Genomic DNA, 12,767 nt, shown 5'->3' on the forward strand with positions numbered 1-12,767 from the left:
AACCACAACCCAAACGTGGTAAGCAACGGATAACAATTTTTGTATGCGAGAATCCACGAACGCAAAATTTAATAACAAAAGCCATCCAGTAACCTGAGTGATATTATGAAACATGATTAAGAAATGTGTCTGCTTAGAAAAGTGAAACATGTCAATAGTAACACATTTCAATCAGCTATAAAATGAAACCGAAAGTCGTGCCACACCATATGATGTCTGAAGGTTAAGGTGTAGACTCGCAATCTACTGGTTCGAATCCCCGTCGTCGATCATGCTCACCCTTTCAGTCATAGAATATTGTAAATAATAGTCAATCTCACTATTCATTAGTAAAAGAGGAGCCACAGAATTGACAATGGATGTTGCTGATTACTTACCTTCTTTCTAGTCTGTTACTGATAAATTAAGGACAGCTAGTGCACTTATCACCCGCGTATCATTGCGAAAAATTCAAAAACAAATAAAGTACAAAGATATGTCGGTTCAGTTGTGAAATTGCAGTGTCTATGGATTTCTGTGTGATCATACTGTTGGTTACAGGTGCTAGGAAACCATTGCTCTTGTACACTAAATGACTTACCATTGCTATGCAGAGAAAGGGATGTGCTTTAAACGTGATAGTTATACGACATTCTTTTGTGACGAAAATTTCACAACAAAGCCATTATTTAGATTCACGGTCGTCACATAGCATAGGATAATTTATATACTGGCTCCATGCTCAACCTCTATAAATAATCAAATCTGATATAGATATGCTTATGAGATTCCTAACGTTTTATATGAGTGAATGGATTCCATCCAGCCCATATCTCCCAGTGTAACCTTAAAGTGATTATATTCCAACTTGTTAGTCTTGTGTTCTTCCTCTTTTTGTTAGTTGAGTTTGGGAATCTTGATTTGTGCTCTTATTCTCTGCTTCCTTTCATTCCTCTTTTTTCTTTCTCTCTCCTGCCCAGAGATTTAAGGTGCTTGACTCGTAATTTGAGGGTCGAGAGTTTGAATCTCCGTCGCATCGAACATGCTCGCCCTTTCAGCTGTGGGGGCATTATAATGTGATGGTCAATCCCACTATTGGTAAAAGAGTAGTCCAAGAGTTGGCAGTGGATGGCTTCCGTCTCGTCTTACACTGCTAAATTAGGGACAGCAGGTGCAGATAGCTCTCGTGTAGCTTTGCGTGAAATTCAGAAAACAAAAACTTTATCCAAGGACATCATTTTACTGGTACAGTAACCGTAAGAAAAAGTTTATACTATACTTTTTTGCAAGAAGGTGCACCAGTTTATTGATGAAACAATACCACTTCTAGGAGCTGCAGTCTATGAACCAAGTGAATGGCGATTGATACCTCCAAAAGAAGTCTTCTTCACAATGGAAACATATATGCTACTGTTTTTATTAGTCTTTGTTCACTTGAAAGAAATGTACGAAAATCTCGAACTTCTTGTTAGTAAGACCAAATACAAAGAATATAGTTGGTATTTTGTGAAAACTTAAAAGTACTAAAGTGGGTCAACAATCTGGTTATACAAAGTTTTAATTTTTGTGTGAATGTGACAGCAAAGCACAAAATCAGCATGGATAGACAGCTTGAGACTAGGATAAAAATCATTGAACATGAAAGTTTGGTTGACAGAAAGAAAGTCCTATAACCTCCACTTCACATAACACTGGGTTTGATGAAGACGTTTGTAAAGGCCTCAGATAAAGATGGTGACTGTTTGAAGTATCTATGTTGACAATTCCTTGGTTTTTTGGAAGTGACACTTAGAAAAAGGATTTGTTTTGGTCCACAGATTAGGAAATTGTCTTCAGATGAATAGTATAAAAGAACAATGAAGAAAGTTGAAAAAGAAGCGAGGATTGCTTCTAAAGATGTCATTGACAAATTTTTAGGAAACAACAAAGACCCAAACTACGAAAATATAGTTAATAACATACTCGATAAGTTCAAATAATTGGGTTGTAATATGAGCTTGAAAGTTCGTTTCTTACACTCACATATTGGTTATTTTCCTGAAAATCACGGTGCTGTCAGCAAAGAACAGGAGAAAAAAATTCATCAAGACATCGGGAAAATTGAGAAGAGGTATCAGGGACGGTGAAACATCAGCACAATGGGTAACTTCTGTTTGTCATTGAAATGAGATGCTACAGGCGCAATACATAAAAGAAAGACAACAATATGTAGTTAGTCCTGAGACCAAAAGACACAGAAAATCTATTTGAATGAAAATGTATAATCGTTTGGCATTAGTTCCCCTTCAGTTTTTTTTTTTATTTGTTTGTATTTGCTTAACAAACATAATAGTAAAATATGTGCATTGTGGTGAACAAAGTAATAATTTGATTTAATAAAAAAAGGTTTTTTTTCCTGATTTGTAAGAAATTCTTTAGTGGTAGAAAAATTGAAATATTATATTCGAAATTGTGTAGTTGAACTATAAAAAACATTATCAAAACCAAATAAACTTTTATGAAGTTTGAAGTTGTCTGCCTATGTAATGTCTTACATATTTTCTCTAGCCCTCGGGTGACAACACTAGTACGTATAACGAGGAAACTAAAAAAAACTTTAGAGTAAGACGGCATGAATAGTATTAAGAAATCTTACTACAACAATTCAACTTCATATCCAACGTGTGACTAGTATGGAATTGCATACGAAACTTGACAGAACTATCGCTTTTAAAATAATTAACTTTTAACACTTGTTATGAAAATTAAATAATCATTAAGTATTAAATCACTAAGTAAATTGAATAATAACTCTCAGAGATCCTTTTATATTAATCATTTTACGTAATCCACATAATATAACAAGTAAATGCCACAATCAATTTCCTGCAGTAAAGACTAACGTCTACCTGCTTGCTTTGTTGAATTGCACTTACTAAAATCTAATGTTAATATTTGATGTTACAAACCATTTTAATCTTGATAGAACATATAGAATAGAATAAATTCTTGGAGTAAACCGTAAGTGGCCATTTTTCTTTCTGACTTCATTCACTAATAGTCCATGCAGAACCTCACGGATCTAATCTTTTTCTTCACTACTGTGGTGGGTAATGCCGGAGAACTAGTATTGGGTTTTCTCACTTGTCTTTTTATAACCTCTCTCTGTTCAAAGACCCCAATCTGTTTTGCAAGTGGAAGTTATCTGGCCTATTGACATATTGGGGTTGCGTCTCTGATATCGATACTATGAGATATTTTATTTGTCCAGTCTAAGTCACGAGGTTTGATGAAAAAATTGTTTTGATATTCTGTGAGCTTGCATGTAACCACTGACACTGTTCAGTTCTAAGACCTATTCAGCTCCAATCATACAACTCTTGTAATTGAGACTGCAATGTTGTTAGAATATTATACTGGAGTTTTTGCAGCATCGCATATTGCAATGTCCCATCTAGATTTGATACAAATTGTATGTTTTTATCTTATTACCCAGATGATAAATTTTTTTTTATTATTTAGGTAGAAGATAGCTCTATCAACCTTTAATCAGTCAACATACAATGGAGTTTTAAATTTTATTACAGCACAGTATGAGTATTTCGTTTTTAATTGGTACAGTGACCGATATTCTTGTTTACAGAAAGTTCAGTATTTGGCATAATAATTGTCATGTAAAGCACAGGGATCTCCTGTGTATAATCATACTGTATAGTTACTTGAAGCTAGCCTAACCTTGCTTATATGATTTAACATGAAGCCAGTTCCCAATATTCACTCTTTCTCAGCACCAATTACCAAAACATGGGGCATAGCGAAGTTTCCTACTGTACGAAAACTTTTAACTATCCTCTTGCTGTTTGCATCACTCTCTTGTTTTCTTAATTTCTTGGGCAATTTACCACCTTTCATCACCGATTGGGTCAAGCAATAATAGTTTTAAAACCAGTATGGATCAACACACTGCAAGACTTCCCATCAGTAATTCAGTGAATTCATTCGTGGCCTGTTTTTGAACTGAACTTTGTCCCATAATTCCAAGTGATTCCTGTTTCCAGATATCTAGTTAGAGTTTTGTTCTTTCTTTGATCTGATTGGACTCTTGGAGATTCATTCTTAGTGTTCTGTCTTCTGGTGTATTAAAACTTATTGATTTCTTTCAGTCTTAGCTGTTATATCCAAGTTTCAAATAATACTTCTTTATTTCTGGTACCATTTCTAAAGAATTTTTATTCCTTTTAGGCTTTTGTTTGCAGTTCCCGGGAATATATCGTCGCCAGTTACATTTAAAACACTTTTATCTTGTGCTTTATTCTCTCTATTCTGTGTGATAATTGTAATAGTTATACAACCAACACTAACTACCTCTGAATTCTTATAAGCTAAGGAAACGATTTGGACACTATAAAACCCGAGCTACATTACTTTGTTGATTGATTTTGAAGTGATACACAAGGCTTAATTTGATTATTGAGTTGGTGTAATAAATTAACTTAATATTCCATGCTTTATATTCACTTCACACCAATAATGTGCTTGATATTTCGTCACTTTGAAATAGGTTCGGCTTATCTTTCTCTTTAGTTATTAATGAAGAGCGGAATTTTCAGGAACTGGTGTAACCGAATAACACATGTTGATCAAAGATTAAATTGAATTGGATTTCCCTTAGACTTAGACTTTGAGATTAAACAATATTCGGAATACTAAGTTTACTAATTTTACCTGTTACTGTGCGCACTATATAAGGCGGAGAACTGCATAGTGGCCAATAATACTTTTTCTTCATTTCGCCTATCCAGTGTGCAAATTTTACTCATAGGGAATACAAAGCTGGTTTACACTAACAATTTTTAAACAAATAATGCAAAATAACCTGCTTCACAATATAATTAGAAATAATTAAAAACATTAATTTTAGCAAAACCTTGGAAGAAAGATAAATATCTAAGTTACATATTATATTTTTTAAATGTTATTAAGAATCATAATATTATTATTTACTAAATTATTATAATGTTATTTACAGGATATTGAAAGGCTTTGAAGGGATATTATCAACGTGTAGCTTAGTGTTTTATGCTCGTAATCGGTTGGGTTGGTTGGAAGTTCGAGGTTTGCTTGCGACGTGTCTCGATGTTCTTGAGTAACTGTTTCAATCTAGCCAATTGTTATCTAGGGGTTAATATGCAATGAACTGAAATCCTGTCCAGAGGAATGTGTCACCACTCTCATCCACTTCTGCCTATAAAAGTCAAAGTTCAGCATCAGTTCTTAAGTGCCCTTTCGGTATAGGAGGGATTACTATTATTATTGTGAGAGAGTCTTTTGCCCCATCAAAGTTATCCTGATCTCTCTCAACAAAGAGAAAATTAGTTACTAAATTTAATCTTAATCATCAAGATATTGATAATCTCCTTCCTTAAACTCCTGTAAAATTTTAGTCTCTGGTAATTTATAGATATAGCAATTTTTTTTTTTTTTTTACAAAATAAACGTGGAAATGCGTTTGACCTTCCAAAATGTTAAGTTTATTACTCTTTGTAATATTGTTCTCAGAATACAAATCGAACAAATCTGAAGTATAATTTTTATGAATTCCCTTAACAATTGTGAATACTTAGATTAGGCGTGTGTATGTGCTTTTATGTTTTTGTTATAGTAAAGCCCCATCAGGCTATCTGCCGTGTCGGCAGAGGGGAATCGAACCTCTGATTTTAGCGTTGCAACTCCATAGACTTACCGCTGTCCCAGCGGAGAACTTCAATTATGCAAAAAAGCATATAGGCAAAAAGTGTCCATTTGGTTCTTTACTGTTGTTTTCCCCAGGAATTACCAGTTTGTTATTTAAAGTTTTCCTAAAGTGCCATCCTCTTTCACTGGTTACGACAACTCATCCTATCAGTCATTAGTCTTTTTATTTTTAAACTATCCTAATATGACAGCCCATTTATTTACAAAATTCGCCTAATAACTTCTTTGATCCCTGTCCAGCAGCTCAATATACTTCCTAAGATAAAAAGACCAAAATGCAAATAAAGCCTTGGCCTATTTAGATATGTTTTATATGAAATTATCTTCACAGACAACTCAAAATTCTCGTATGTTTTACAACTTACTTGCATTAGTTTTAGCCAAGATCCATTTTAGAGCAATACAATTACCAGAAATAAAAATAATATACTTTAAAACACATTTATATACATATTCGTTATGGGCCAAAGACCATTTATTTTCTCTTGAGGGAGTTATTTGTCTCAGAGAAAAATCACATTGGGTTCTTTGATGTTTCTTCCAGAAAGAATCGAACACCTGACTTTAGTGTTGGAAGTCCGTAGATTTACTGCTGTTTCACTGGGGACCTCTTGCAAAGAGAATGATAAAATGTGATCTTATTGAAGTTAGCAAGGTTATTCGAGTGATAGATAAGATAAATTCATCCGATTTTTTTGTATCACATTCTGAAGACAATGGAATAAAAGTATTAAAGTTCAATATTGTAAAAATAAATGCTTGGTGCCAGATCTTAAGAGTTTTATCTTGCTAATAATCGGAACTATTGACTTTTGGAGGTAGATGTTGTTCGCATTAGTTGAGGCTGATACATTATAAGAGATTAAAATTCGGGGTCGATATTTCCCAGAAAATAAAAGGTGAATTTATTTTTTACTTTTTCTTTTCGTGTTATGGGTGTGTAAGACCGCTTTAAGGGATCAAATGGTCCTGTGTTGTTTCTATCTTAAAATGTGTGGAGACTTCATAATTTTTTGTACAGTTTTTAAATCAGATAAATTTCGCAGAGCACTTGTTACAAGTTTAAAAAAAAAGCAGTAAAGTACATTACTGAATTGTTATAAATTTAAAAACTTATACATATACCTCTTTTTTTCATAAACAAGTAGGATGTGTATCGCTTAACGATTATGTATTTGGCCAGCAAAAATAACGTGTATTTGAATATTAAATTACAACAACTGTAATTTCTTTTATTTATGTTTGCTCAAAGAACAAAAAGTTATAAGTAAAAATTATTGTGTAACGTATAAAAACACAGCAGTTATTTGGTGAGTAATACTAATAATTAGAACGTTTAACTTTTTAATCTGATGTTTAATGCATGTCTCTTTCGATAGTATTACTGTTAGTGTGAAATTCAAGTATATCTAATTAAATTTAAAGATTTTTTAAATTATTGTGGAACGTACGTTAGGCCTAATTATAAATTCACCTAAAATGCGCATCCTAACAACTACAAATCAACGCAACACTTGTTGAAACAGAATGTGACTAACTGAGGGATTGATTGTCATTCTTTACCAAAGCTACAGCTTGGAGTACAGGGAATATATTGTGGCATTGTATGTATTCAAACACGACTCATCGATTCCAAAATTCAGATTTCTGCTAGAGCCATTAGTAAAGTTGGAAGGCCAACCCATAACCTCTATTAGTATTACAGTTTAATAATTGAATATCGTTTACCAGTTATTAGATGTTTCAAATTATCTTTTAATACCTCAGCATACGTAGTACAGAGTTTAATATCATTGCAAACTTCAGTTATTTTACTATTTATACCCAGTAAGTGAATTAATTAATGTGAATAAGGAAAAGCAAAGGCTTGAGTATTATCATTAACCAGGTGTCTTGGTTCCAGGTTCAGCAGCAGATTATACTCTATCCTGATCCACTGCTTGGTTTCTTTTAGCTACTGACCAGGGGGTAGATTACCTTCAGTTTGCTAGCATTAATTTTGAGCTCTGCAGTTAGTTTTGCTGCTGTTACAGTGTATGTATGTTGATATGGTTTTCCCAATTACAATTATAGAAATCCTTTTTAATCAGATTAAAGTGCATATATAGAATATATTGATTCTGCACAGTAAGAAACTGCAAATAATATTTTGTAAAATTTGTCTTGGCAGTTTTTCTAGTGACTGTGAAGATGTATTGGCAAAACTACAATACTAACTATCAGCTTGCTAGTGTAAATTTTGAATCCTTAAGTTAAACATGTAATTATTAGTATGGTAATTCATTTTGCATGACAAAGAAAAAAGTTTAACAATAACAGAAACTTTCAGTATTTGTTTTTAAAGAGATACCTATTTAACTGCAAACAGTATGTTGTCCTTCAAAATTTGTAGTGCATACTGCAGGGATTTAGATGTTTAAGCAAAAAAGATCAGAAAAAAAATCTGAATCGTGTATATTAATTATGAAGAAGCAGCGAAGGTAAAACATTGGTTAAAATAAATTATGTATATGTGTATACATATATATCCAGAGTGTAAAGGTTGTTCTTTCTAAACTTCATACTAACAGAAATAATTCATTCCCTGGAAACTTCAGTATGAGCAAAGGTGAAAAAGAATGTTATAATATGCCAACCATACAACCTCTGGCACATCCAGTGCTGAGGTTTTTTTTTGTTTTTTGTTTTTTAATTATATGCTATAAACAAAACTTGACATCAGACAAAATGGGATATGTCTAACAAACTTGGATATATAAATATATATTAGTACAGCTACTATCCACCACCTAATGCAGTAGGTAGGAACAATACTGTCATATATTGAAATTGATATTTGTAAGTTATATGCAATGTGTAAAATTGCTTAAAAGTACTGATTACATTACCATTAAACAAAATTATAACCATGAAAGTGTGCATGTGTTGGAGTTAGAGAATGATAAGTTAAAAAATCAACAGCAGAGGTGTTATGACATATGCAACACATCACTTAAATACAAAAAGGAACCTGTCAGCTCAAAAAGACTGTTCCAGTTAATAACTAAACCCTAAAGAAAAAGAAATTCAAAACCAAGTGTTATCATTTAAGTATCTGAAGTCTCTCAAATTTACTACATTTGAAGTCAATCCATTCCAAAGGTAAGCTACCCTGTTAGAATAATAAAACTGTCATGGGAAAATTTATATTTTTGTCTCTTTGTCCAACCATTCTCATCATTTAGTATGAAAACACAGTGCATCAAACCCATGAATTCTCTTAACAATTTTAAACACCTGTCAGATCCCTTTTAACTCTTCCTTTTGGCAATAGAAAACAGTTCTAGAGATCTTAACTTCTCTTTGTCTGATTAAATTTTCATCCCAGATATCATTCTAGTAGCTTTTCTTTGAGCATTTTCCAACAATTTAAAGTAAGGAGCCAAAGACATGAATACAATACTCCAAATGAGGCCTAAACCATGACCTAAACAGTGAAAATATGTTAGATGAGTTTTATGTCATATTATAATTATTTAGCCTGTTCACAATGTTAGGAAAACATGTAGGTTAAAAAAAATTCAATTTAAGACAAAAGTACAAAACCCTGTAATAATGACAATTTTTAAAGGTAGTCTACCTTTAAAACAGTCTGTTCTTCATTAAGAGTAAATTTAGAATGACTCTTCTTTACTCTGTTTTATTTGTTGTTGGTCATCTTTAGCAGAATTACACCCACTTAACCTAGTCTAATAAAACATAATGGAGGTAATTGATAGGGATTCTCTGATGACGTGATCACATTTGATTAACTGGAACTTTACCAACTTTTTATAAATGAACATGAAAGGTTTCTGTCCATAAATACAACAAAGAACAAAGCATATATTTTCTTTATAATGAAAGTTTAAAAAGAGTAGCACAAAAATAAATAAATAAATCTATGGGATAAATTTTACTTTGTACATTTATTTATTAATTTTTGCTACTTTTATATTTAGGGTTCAAAGTTTGCATGCCATAATCTTTCATGTAGTGCCTTTCAACATGGTATTACATATTTGATGTAAGAGTTATCAACTGTTCATTTTATCCTACACTACCGATTTAGCAACAGTTTGTGCTAAAAAAGAATAAATATCAGTTACAACATAGAGATTTGCTGAAAAAATTTAGATATACATTTCTGAGATTTTAGAGGTTATGTAGATGCAATATGCAAAATGTACATTGGACAAAATTTTTTTAACCTTTGTGTTAACATCACCTTGCATTTTAACTTTTCAGAGCCTGAATCAAATTGTTGTTATTGATTCACAGACACAGTTTGAGTACAAATACTTTAGTAACACATCTCTTTTTTTTTTGTTTGTGACAGATTTGTACATTTTAGTCAAAGCTTACCATATTTTGTGGAGATACATATAGTAAATTTGGAATTATAATCAACTTGTTTCCTCCAGTATGGGACCAGTCTAATGGATCAAGTCTGTGCACATTTGATTAATGATTATCATTAATATAGTTCAACATACAAAATATTATTAAATATAAAAAAATTATCAATCTTTGTACTTCATTAGTTGCTTAGTTAAACAGATGTTTTTTTACACTATCAGTCATCTGCTTGTACAGCGGTAAATCTATGGATTTACAATACTAAAATCAGGGGCTCGATTCTCCTCTGTGGACTTGAAAGATAGCCTGATGTGGCTTTGTTATAAGAAACACACACATGCACACTATCAGTAGTTTCCAGAAAGTTACTTGGCTATGAAAAAACAAACTGGTACAAATAACCATTATGGTAACATTAAGTACAGAATAGTGTGTGTAAAGTAAAGGAATGGATTAATATTCAAAACTTTCAGAAATAATTAAATTTGTATACAAAACTGCTGTATAACAATGCAAAAAACAAGCTTTACAACATAAAGTAGAAACTAATCCAGCATCAAGGTGGCTAAGTGAATAATAAATAATGAGATGTCTACTGTATAGCACTTCTCACCATTAAGGATCTGCTGCCTCCTATCCTGCCTCAATAAACAAAGTTAAATACTAAATCCAATTATGGTTTCTCATGTATTCATATCCCATTTTTAAATTCCTTTCAAGTTGTAGTCTCGACCATTCTAGATGACATTTTGAAGATGACGTGTCTGACCTTTCAAAATCTTGAAATTTTTGTATTTCTTATTTCAAGTTCTGATCAACTTGGAAAATAAATAAACAAAATAATCTAGGGATGGTTAGGTTGATAGATGCTATCTTAGAAAGAAATTAACAGGATAAACTTATAGGAGCTTCATGCTAATTGAACTAACATTAAAAATGTGTTTGTTCAGTGTCTACAATGAAAATGGATTATGCTTTAAAAGTGGTAGAAATAAATATATTAGTTTCACTGGTGACAGCAGCTACCTTGTAATGATTTGTTTCACTTGATACATTTAAGTGTTTATAGATATTTCATTGTAGCAGCCATAATGTTAAATCCCTAGTTCTGTATGTTCATATTAGTTTTAACAAGAAAATATCATATGGTATGAAGTTCTATGACCTTTCATCCCTATGTTTCATATCCTAATATTAAAATATCTACACAATAAATGATGAGAATATGAAATATAAGGATGAAAGGTCATAGAACTTCTGTGAACATAATGAAGCAAAATAATATAGCACTGTGAATTTGGATTTTATGAGAAGTATGTCGTCTATGTGGCTTTCTTTTATTTTTGTTACATGTTTTGTAATGCATGAAATTAATTTCATTTCAATTGAATATATATTTGAATTTATTGGCAATGCCAAGTTTATCATAACTAACTTCTGATCAAAGCCATCTACTTAAATAGAGTGGAACTAAAAATTAAAAGTAATCAATATAGCTAATTTAATATACCAGTTTTAATTAGAAGTATGCAATGTTATTAAAAAACTTACAATTAGAATGCATTGATTCATCAGTTGGTTATCTTTGCTGTTCATGATATTCTTGCCCATGATCTCAGTTGTATGTCTTGAGGTTCAGCCAGCTTAGGAGATTTAGGTTAGTCCAAAATTTGTATATATTAAGCTAACAGTGATAAAAATGTGTGATTAATGTATGCCACAGCCTTAGTGTTGACTGCTATGTGATCAGTTGCAGCTAACTGGGATTGTAGTATGTTTGTGAACAATTGGTATAAAATGTGAAGGAAACATGAATCACTTTACAATCTAGCATTGTTAATACCTTTCACAATATTTGTTCTATTAAGTCTTATTACGAGATGAATATTTTGTTCTCAGTTTCATTTGTATTTATTTTCTCTGTTGCATCACCTGTATGACATCTGGGAAAAATGAGTAACATTAATTTACAGTAGCATAATGTAAATCTCTATGTTCTGTGAGGCAGTGTCCTATGCAACTAATGAAGCTGTTTGTTTGTTGTTGAACATGATGAGATATCTGGTATTAGGAAATAGGTGAAGACATTCAATAACTGACCAGCTATTGAAGTGTTGCAATTTTCATACATATTTGGAAAAATTTTCAAGAAAACTAAGTTTTGTTTTATAACATACTGTGATTGAGCTTTCTTCATCAACCAAACAATTCATCATCAGTAAAAACAGTGTACCCATTGCATTGATTAGCAGGATAGGTCATTTTTGATTAAGATTATTTTATTTTTTAACAGGATGATTGGCTTTTGGGATTGGTTTCTTCAGATGTGTTGGGTGCAGTACATTTATGCAGTTTAAGTGAAAACTTGATAAATATTTAAATAATAAGGTATGGCTTTGAGTTTTTTCTAGTATATGAGATGAACCTGATGGATCAACAGACTTCTTGTTCTTAAATTCTATACTATAGTGTAACTCTTGTAAACTTTCAGTAGCTCAAGGCCACACATTTAACTTTAATATTAGAACTTGTAGACTTAAGTCTGTTGCAGATTTTTGTAATCCTCACATGCTTATATTTAGGTTAATGTGCAATATAGTAATAAAAACTACTTTCACTTGTCATTATGGTGTTGAATTTGTTTGTTTAGCTCCTTTTTTGCTTCCTCTAAAATCTTT

At 31.9% G+C, this 12,767-nt stretch overlaps 1 protein-coding gene across 9 annotated transcripts in view; it reads left to right on the plus strand.

The window, feature by feature from the left end:
• The first annotated feature begins 6,374 nt into the window (after nucleotides 1-6,374).
• Nucleotides 6,375-12,767, plus strand: part of LOC143250489 (uncharacterized) — a 118,150-nt gene continuing 111,757 nt past the window's right edge. For 2 of the 9 annotated variants that reach the window (XM_076501094.1, XM_076501096.1), the window contains exons 1-2: nucleotides 6,652-7,022; nucleotides 12,383-12,477. The gene's annotated coding sequence lies outside the window, so the exon portion shown is untranslated. The other 7 variants (XM_076501095.1, XM_076501093.1, XM_076501097.1 and 4 more) reach the window with 6 other exon arrangements.

This window comes from Tachypleus tridentatus, chromosome 5 (genome assembly GCF_004210375.1).
Source record: "Tachypleus tridentatus isolate NWPU-2018 chromosome 5, ASM421037v1, whole genome shotgun sequence".
Taxonomy (NCBI): domain Eukaryota; kingdom Metazoa; phylum Arthropoda; class Merostomata; order Xiphosura; family Limulidae; genus Tachypleus; species Tachypleus tridentatus.